This window comes from Solanum tuberosum, unplaced genomic scaffold, assembly GCF_000226075.1.
Source record: "Solanum tuberosum cultivar DM 1-3 516 R44 unplaced genomic scaffold, SolTub_3.0 scf00563, whole genome shotgun sequence".
NCBI classification, from domain to species: Eukaryota; Viridiplantae; Streptophyta; class Magnoliopsida; order Solanales; family Solanaceae; genus Solanum; species Solanum tuberosum.
Window position 1 is genome coordinate 158,227 of NW_006239523.1, and position 9,666 is coordinate 167,892.

Genomic DNA, 9,666 nt, shown 5'->3' on the forward strand with positions numbered 1-9,666 from the left:
TGGTGTTGCTATCAATTTTGGTTGGCTAAACATGGTGCCACAACATTTTTTTGTGTTAAGGACATAAGTACTGTTTGTTTTGTGAATGATATGTAGTTTGTTGTTGCTGCTATTTTATGAACATGGTGCAATTGCTTCTCCTTTTGTTTTTTGCGAAAAGAATAGATGGTGCTGCTACAACAATGGTTCTTATGATGATAATATTATGTTGCTTTTCAAGTCATTTGCAGCTAATCTGGATGGACTTAAGATAAGTGCTTAACATATACTTTTTATTTTATCCAAACACTATAAAAGTGCTTAAAAGCTATTTTGTCTTAATGCACTTAAGAGTTGTGCTTGATATTCCACGGATATGATGTATAGAGGAGTTGTCACTAGTAAATAAAGGTGATATGGAGGAGTTTAATAACCATGAGATTGCACAAGAGACACCTCCTTTCTATAATTGTGATGTTGTTGCTGCTATACAAAGCATACATCCTACTAACAATGTGTCTCATTATTGATGGCTCTTCCTTACTTTAGAACACCTGGCGGGGCTCTGTTTTGTTCCTCCGTGGCTCTCATTAGGAAGAGTTGGTTTTGCAGTTAGCATTTTCAGTTCTTTTGTATTTCTAGTACTATCAATAGGGGAGAGAATTTTCGACTAAGGTTTTGTGCAGGTGTATCCTTGATTTACCTTTCTTATTCTTGAAAGAAGCAATTCAATGAGGAAATATACATAGTCTAGGATTTGCAGTTCAAATTCGAAGGTTATCGTCAATAGTAAGTAGCTACTAAGGTCATTCTTACATTTTTAACCTGAGTTCTCATATGGTTCTATCTGCATACATTTGTAGCTTAATCGAATGATTCTTAGTATTTTCGAGATGTTGTTCTTGGCTAAGCTGTTATTAATAAATGTAATGTTCATCCTGTTTCAATGCATATTTCAGAAAGTAGTTCATGTAGGGAAAATGAAATGCTCAGCTACTTCCAAAAAAAAAGATTTATCATATGGAACGTAATGCATTAGCAGTTTTCCACAATACAAGTACAAAAAAAAAATCATATCATAGTTTCTTCGAGTCAATCATTTTTTCGCTTCATTGATTGTCATCAGCTTCATATGTTTCCATACTTACTTTGAGTGCGGCAATTCTACTCAATAACTTTGAAATGTCAAATTTGATTCCCATCGCCTTATCGGAATGCATCTGGTGCATGATTCCAGTTTCTCCAATTTGCCAATTTATAGTTTTTCTTGTTCTACTCCTGTGTGTTTGATAAACAACAATTTTGATGAGTGTGTCAGTATCTGTCTTCTTCACCTTCGTCGAAACCTACCAGACACTAACAATGGAAAAACTTATGTCAATTGATTTACAAGAAAATGATTTTTGTTGGAAAGGAGGGAGTTTTCATGGTTCAAATATATGCAAGATTACTGTTATCTGTTTGTTCATCCCTAGGTATTTGTAGTTGACAAACGTAAACAAATGCATCTCTTACTGATCCCTTAGCAATTTTTCCTCCTTCAATTTTCTGGTGAGGGCAGAACTTTTGGGTTCAAGAAAAGTAATTGCACCCAAGACACTAACCCCCACCCCTCCTCTTTTGTTTTTGCTGTCACTATGAATGAGAAAAATTCCCCTGTTTGAATTCAACAGTCATTGAAACCGACACGAATGCTTCATGTAAACTTTAGTATAAATTTTGAAGCATCCATAAAATTAGAATATCCTTCAATAAGTTCTTGCTAGTTACCACGTCCGTTTAGTTGGAAAGGCGGGAGTTTTCATGGTTTGGACTGATCTAAGAAAACAGAGGTTTTGTTAAAGTTTTTTGTATGTCATGTGCTCTGCACTATTCTGTTTAATTTGACATAATTTTTTTGGGTCTGTTAGGGTTTTAAGGTAAAAGACTAAATTGATAAGTTTTTAACATAGATAAAGGACCTTTTCTATAAGGTGCAAATATGAGGGACCAAATCAATCTAAGTCCATACATTAAGGACTATTTTGATCATTTTCTCAGAGCAAAGGGATGACCACTGGCAATATCATAAATATGCTCATCTTCAAGGGTAATATATATTTTTTATACTTACTGAGTTTTTGCCATCCACATACTTGGTCTTTCTTTTCGCTTCTAGAGCTTTCTCTCTTTTCCCTCACATCTATATTAAGGGAGAATGAGATGACTCAAGCAAAGAAGTAGGCAAGGTGATCTTCCCCTTCATTATGCTCGAGTTCTGTAATTGCTGGCTATCTTCTTCTCCAATTCTTGGTGTTTACTATCAAGATGAGCTTGGAATCCTATGCCCTAGCTAGATTAGGATAATTGTTTTTGAAAATTATAAGGGATGTGGCTGAGGTGTTTGACAAAAATTCAAAGAGAAAAGACAGATTCTTTCATCAGCAATCTTCGTGTTTGGTAAGCTAAAAATCATCTTTTATTATATTTTATTTATTTATTCCAATTTTTATCATTTCCATTCCTTTTGTATGAACTGAACTTCAATCTCTAATTGTATCTATCTTCTTCTATTTCAATACTTTGTTTAGTAGTTGTTATCCTTTTTGGGTGTATGTATGTGTTCGTTAATAGAAGTTAGTACTAATTCCTTTCATTTGTCCCCAAAACCGACTAACATAGTGCTTTTTGAAGGTTAAAAAAAACTATATGTAATTTCTTTTTATCTGCTTAAGGTTGGTAGGTATAATTATTAGATACTTGTGTTGATGCATTGTCGAGGTTAGTGCAAGCTGACTCGGACACTGACGATTGGAGAACATTCTAGAAAGTTCTATCATATCTTCCAACTCCGATCCGCAGGCATTCAGATTTCTCCAAAGAATAATATTACGTGAGGCATTGCTTCTGTTCTAGGCTACAATCCTATCCCTACCTATTAAAGAATGGGAGAATGATCAGACCAATAAAGTGTCTAGCAACTGGATGTAGGATAAGACAACACTCTGGATCCTCCATACTTGCAAAATGAATGAATTAGATATGGACTTAATTTTCTGTTTTCGGGCAAGGGGTGAAAGCCATAAGAGAAGGTTACCCTATCAGTAAGGAAGAGGGGGGGAAAGTGTTTCCATCTATCTCAATCAATTTGTCGAGGTGTTTGAAATCCAGCCTGGCTCAAAGAATTTATCTTACTATTCAACCCATCGTTTTGTCAACAAATATCATCTTTGATAATTTTCCATTCCTTCCCTACCGAACCGCCTCTCTTTGCCATTCGATTCTTCTGCCTTTTGAACAAGTTATTGCTCCTGGCTTGCATTTTCTTTTGTAGCAACTTCATCGGCCTACCACACTAGGCGTGCAATCACTTGTTCGAACATAGTAGGTTGCTATACACTTAAGTGGTCTGATCATTCTTGTCATCTTCTTATTTTATTGTAGCAAGATTTAATAGAGTATGCATATGTGGTTTTTGTTAAATTAGGTCTTGAACCTAACTCACACCCCAAAAGCTAGCTCAAAGGGAGGAGGATTGCCCAAGCCTTATAAGGAGTCCACCCATCTCATTAACCACCGATGTGGCCTCTCTTTGCCATTCGATTCTTCTGCCTTTTGAACAAGTTATTGCTCCTGGCTTGCATTTTCTTTTGTAGCAACTTCATCGGCCTACCACACTAGGCGTGCAATCACTTGTTCGAACATAGTAGGTTGCTATACACTTAAGTGGTCTGATCATTCTTGTCATCTTCTTATTTTATTGTAGCAAGATTTAATAGAGTATGCATATGTGGTTTTTGTTAAATTAGGTCTTGAACCTAACTCACACCCCAAAAGCTAGCTCAAAGGGAGGAGGATTGCCCAAGCCTTATAAGGAGTCAACTCATCTCATTAACCACCGATGTGGGACTTTGTCATTCTTTAACATCTATTGAAGGATATTTGATGTTCACCAATAGTTTAAAAAAATGTCTTAGCTAGAAAAGTTATATTTTGTTTACATTTTTAAGTAAAATTTGAATTGGAAAAGCAGGGAATTGTTTGATTCCATTAGTGATTGACATTATTCATCGGCATTTGTTAGGATATGCCTAAAGTGGCATATACTGATTTGGGAGATCAAATTTCGGAGTAACTCGAAACAGGAAAAGCAAGAAATTGTTCGATTCCATTAGTGTTTGACAATATTCATCGACATTCGCTCGGAAATACCTAATGTGGCATCACTGGTTTGGGAGATCAAATTTCAAAATTACTCGAACCAGGAAAATCAAGAATTTGTTTGATATCCTATAAGTGCTCGACAATATTCATCGGCATTCATTCGGACAAGCATATTATGGCATAATGGTTGCATATCTGTGAATTATTTTAAGATTTTTGGTCGTTATATCTATATTCGATGAAGAACAATATGATAGAATTTTTGTTCTAAACAATGACTTCATTTTAGCTTATTATGTGCATATATGTATTTTCTCATATTACTTCTGCTATTGGTGTCCGTGTATAGCTATGTAGTTTCATTTATTATAGCTACTTGTGGGTCTAAAGTTCTTGATTTAGATTTTCTAAAATGATTTTTGCGTTGTTGATGCAGATATTCTTCTTGAAAAATGAAAATCAATTCAGAAGTAAAAGAAAACTCCTTAATTTTGGTTAAGCAACGCACCGAGACTGTAAGTTACTTGCTTTGTTCTATATTTGTTTTTATAAGAGACTATTCCTCATTTAACTCTCGAAACAATAGTTACTTTGGTTTGTGAATTTTGAATAGTATCAATAGTAGAATATAGCAGCCCAACGGTGTTGATTTTAGCTGTTCATTTTGTCAATATCATGTGCATCCTTACTGCTATTCAAATTTCCTTTCCAGAGATTACTTGAGTCACCTTTCATGAGAAAGAGCTGTATTGTTAAGGAAGGATTCTAAAAAAATACAAGCATCAAATTTTGTACACAATGAACACTCGCAAACACTTAAACACGATCAGTTGAGATAGTGAATTATTTTTTACCAGCATGCTTGCCTGACTTCTAATCCATTTCTTTATACTTTTTATGATGTGTCGCACATGTTGACATTTGAATATGCTGAAGGTTCTTTTATCAAAAATGTGTTTCTCGATGAAAGGCTTAATTTGTGTCTTTGTGGGTTTATTGGGCAGTATTTACTGATCAAAAAACTATATTACAGTTCCTTTTCCTTTTCTATTTTTCCATTTTCTCTCTTGGAATAAGTAAGGGGTATTCATATAGTGTGCATAAAGTAGTTTGGAATTGATCATAGTTCATTACTTATTTTTTTAATTTATATCTTGCTTAAATTATAATCAATCAAACAATGTTAATGACCATAAGTGTTTTCCACCCATAATTAGCGTCTCATGTAATTGGATATAATCTTCATACTATCTGCATTTTTTAGATGGATATGGTACTTGTTGCATATAGAAAATCCTCCAAACAATCAAAAGATGATAAAAAGACTCTGAACACAATTCATTTGTATGGTTAAGACTGTCTCATCAGTAGAATGGAATGGACTATTCCTAAATCAACCTTAATTTTTTCTTTAACCTTACTTTGAAAACTAAATATTTTTCATGTTTCATGCCCATGGGTATTATTTTTCTTTGTTGTTACTTTTAGCTGTTGGATTGAAAATTTGAAATCATGTCCACCCTGAAAAAAACACTATGTCTAGAAACTCTAGATCATTCAGTTTTCTGTAGCACGTATGCACACTGTATTGCTTAGTTGCTTTCTTTAATAACCTATTGAATAAATATAATGATGAACTATATTCCATTGGTGTATACTCATCCAGGAAATATGGTTTTGGCCTTGGTCGCATATGGTATTCATCTACTCTGAAAATGGTCGAAGAGTGATTCTAATTTGACTGGCCAGGTAAAGGAGTTTAAGAAAAAGGCTTAAATATCTCTTGTGGGACACTTCTATTGGCTATAAGAAAATGGCCTATAAGTTTACGTTTGGCGGCTGACCAACATGTTTATGTTGTAACTATGTCAATCACAGAGTGGGATGTTGTTGACCAACAATCTGCCTAGCAGTGTTGTAGGAGCATTTTCACCTTGCGTAGCTTTAAAAGAGTGGGATGTTGTTGACCAACTTGTTGTTTAATTTGTTCTTCCTATGTTTTATTGTCGAAGTTGAAGTATATGAAGAATGACTTTTCTCTTGAGGTTAATATATTTGCCCCCATGAAATTATAGGTGCTTAGATGGTTCTTACTTCTCACCAAGGCTAATGATTACATCTCTTATGCGTTACTGCCTGGTGAGATGACTATTTGGAGTAGAAACATGCTCGACAACGGCTAAAAGTTTTACATTATGATTTATATGCTTCTGTAGCAGGAGTAGAGGATTGGAGGAAGAGTCTAAGGCAAGATGCATGCTCATGCAAGTAGTTATGAAGAAATATATTCTATTTGAACCTCTGAGGCTCTTGAGTCAAAATGATGATTTGGTTGCAATTGAAAAGAGCAGCGAAACTTTTGTAAAACCAATTCCCTAATGCATGTTTTGGAAAATATCCAGAAAAGCAACTATTCCTCAGGAGTATGAAAAATTGTCCTTATCTTTGTATAATTCAGATGCCTTTATGGTCTGCATTTTTTAATGTAATGGCCAGTCTTTAAATAAATTAGATCAATCAATGTTGATATTTCTCGACTCCCTGCACCAATAAGCACAATTTTTTTGTTTATCTTTTCATTTGTCCTAATGTTGGTGGATAAAATTATTTTGCAGTTGTCAATGAGAGGCGATAGATATCCTATGAAATTAGTGTGTACCTAACAATTATCCCAAAAAAATTATATATATTTGTTGCTTCTTTCGATGCACTTTCTTGGTAGTGTGTAAGAAATAAAATCTTATTTTTGTCAGATATATTAATTTCATCAAACATTCTTCTGACACTGAGTTTGAAGTAATTATCTCATAAAAACCATACATTCTTATATTCCTTCCAGTAAATTTATACCCGCGTATTGCCCCAAATAATTTTTCATCTACACCTATACTGTTAGGTGAAATTAACATATGTGACATTAAACAGAGGAATCGACATGCATAATTTTAGTATATTGATCGAACAACATTTAGTCAAATACAAGAATTATAATACAGACTATTGCTTTAATACGTTTACCATTTATCGACATTAAAATTATCTTCTGATACCATGGATGACAACTTTTACATTATAAACTTACTGCATCTCCAACAAAATAGAAATGATAAAATTATCTTGTAGTTGAGGACGTGGAATAGTTATACTTTTAATTCAAAAAAATGAAAAGGAAATTACAGCCAAAGAAAGTATATAGTAATCTTATGTGTTGGGTCTGTGCTGAGCACGTGCTATCCCTATCTAATATATCTCCTTATTTAGAAGTGAGAGTTGGAAAGGACCAACATTGCATTAAAGTACTTGTATCTCCTTATTTAGAAGTGAGAGTTGGAAAGGACCAACATTGCATTAAAGTACTTGTATCTCCTTATTTAGAAGTGAGAGTTGGAAAGGACCAACATTGCATTAAAGTACTTGTATCTCCTTATTTAGAAGTGAGAGTTGGAAAGGACCAACATTGCATTAAAGTACTTGTATCTCCTTATTTAGAAGTGAGAGTTGGAAAGGACCAACATTGCATTAAAGTACTTGTATCTCCTTATTTAGAAGTGAGAGTTGGAAAGGACCAACATTGCATTAAAGTACTTGTATCTCCTTATTTAGAAGTGAGAGTTGGAAAGGACCAACATTGCATTAAAGTACTTGTATCTCCTTATTTAGAAGTGAGAGTTGGAAAGGACCAACATTGCATTAAAGTACTTGTATCTCCTTATTTAGAAGTGAGAGTTGGAAAGGACCAACATTGCATTAAAGTACTTGTATCTCCTTATTTAGAAGTGAGAGTTGGAAAGGACCAACATTGCATTAAAGTACTTGTATCTCCTTATTTAGAAGTGAGAGTTGGAAAGGACCAACATTGCATTAAAGTACTTGTACAATGTTGGTCCTTCCATTGCATTAAAGTACTTGTACATATATAAGTGGGCCCCACCTCCTTCCACTTAAATAATATTCTTCAACCTTATCATGGTAAAAGTTGAATTTATTATCCTTTTCATTTAATTTTATATGATATTATTTTTTCCTATAAAATCATTATATATGTTTTAATAATTTAAATTTCAAAAACATTATACTTTAACTTTAAAGATTTTATTTTATCAAAATCTTGTACATTGAAATATATAGTTATGAATTTAAAATATTTTTAAAATCATATAAAAATTTCAATAACTTCTCAAATTCCATAATATAACACTTAAATACTACATATTATATATTAATTACTATACTATAAATGACTTAAATACTCCATATTATCTACTCTTATTTAGAAATGAGAGTTGGAAAGGACCAACATTGCATTAAAGTACTTGTACAATGTTGGTCCTTCCATTGCATTAAAGTACTTGTACATATATAAGTGGGCCCCACCTCCTTCCACTTAAATAATATTCTTCAACCTTATCATGGTAAAAGTTGAATTTATTATCCTTTTCATTTAATTTTATATGATATTATTTTTTCCTATAAAATCATTATATATGTTTTAATAATTTAAATTTCAAAAACATTATAATTTAACTTTAAAGATTTTATTTTATCAAAATCTTGTACATTGAAATATATAGTTATGAATTTAAAATATTTTTAAAATCATATAAAAATTTCAATAACTTCTCAAATTCCATAATATAACACTTAAATACTACATATTATATATTAATTACTATACTATAAATGACTTAAATACTCCATATTATCTATTACAATAATTAACAATTATTTGACACTTTAAATTCTATCAATGCCATATAAATTAGGATAAAAAACCTAACATATAATATTTAAATATATTTACAAATAATATAAGTAATACTATACATTATAATAATTAACAGCTTAATTATTTAAATATTTTTTTAATAATATATGTTATTTGCCATGTCCCAATTTATGTGGCATTAATTGATAGATTTGTTGGAGTCGAGAGATTTATTTTGTTAATTATTGTAATTTATAGTTTCTTTTTCATCAATTTCAAACAATATATGTTGTTAATTGATAGATTTTTTGGAGTAGGCCTTTTTTTTATTATTAATTATTGTAATTTATTGTTTCTTTTTCGTCAATTTCAAACAATATATGTTTATCATATAATCCATTTTATGTGGTACCAAGAGAATTTAGAGTTAATTAAATTTTTTATATAAGTTTTAAATAATTAAGCTGTTAATTATTATAATGTATAGTATTACTTATATTATTTGTAAATATATTTAAATATTATATGTTAGGTTTTTTATCCTAATTTATATGGCATTGATAGAATTTAAAGTGTCAAATAATTGTTAATTATTGTAATAGATAATATGGAGTATTTAAGTCATTTATAGTATAGTAATTAATATATAATATGTAGTATTTAAGTGTTATATTATGGAATTTGAGAAGTTATTGAAATTTTTATATGATTTTAAAAATATTTTAAATTGTTAGCTATTGTGATTTGTAGTACTTTTTTTTAACATAATTTTGAAAAAAATATTTATTACTCTGTTTGTTCTAATTTATGTGGCACACGCAGAATTTCAAATATTAACC

General features: G+C 31.6%; 1 long non-coding RNA gene across 1 annotated transcript; it reads left to right on the forward strand.

Annotated features, from left to right (window-relative positions):
- Nucleotides 1-3,891: 3,891 nt before the first annotated feature.
- On the forward strand, nucleotides 3,892-6,656 carry LOC102582185 (uncharacterized). Its single transcript, XR_001472250.1, has 2 exons — nucleotides 3,892-4,637; nucleotides 5,789-6,656. It is a non-coding gene; the product is annotated as an uncharacterized lncRNA (long non-coding RNA).
- The last annotated feature ends 3,010 nt before the right edge of the window (nucleotides 6,657-9,666 follow it).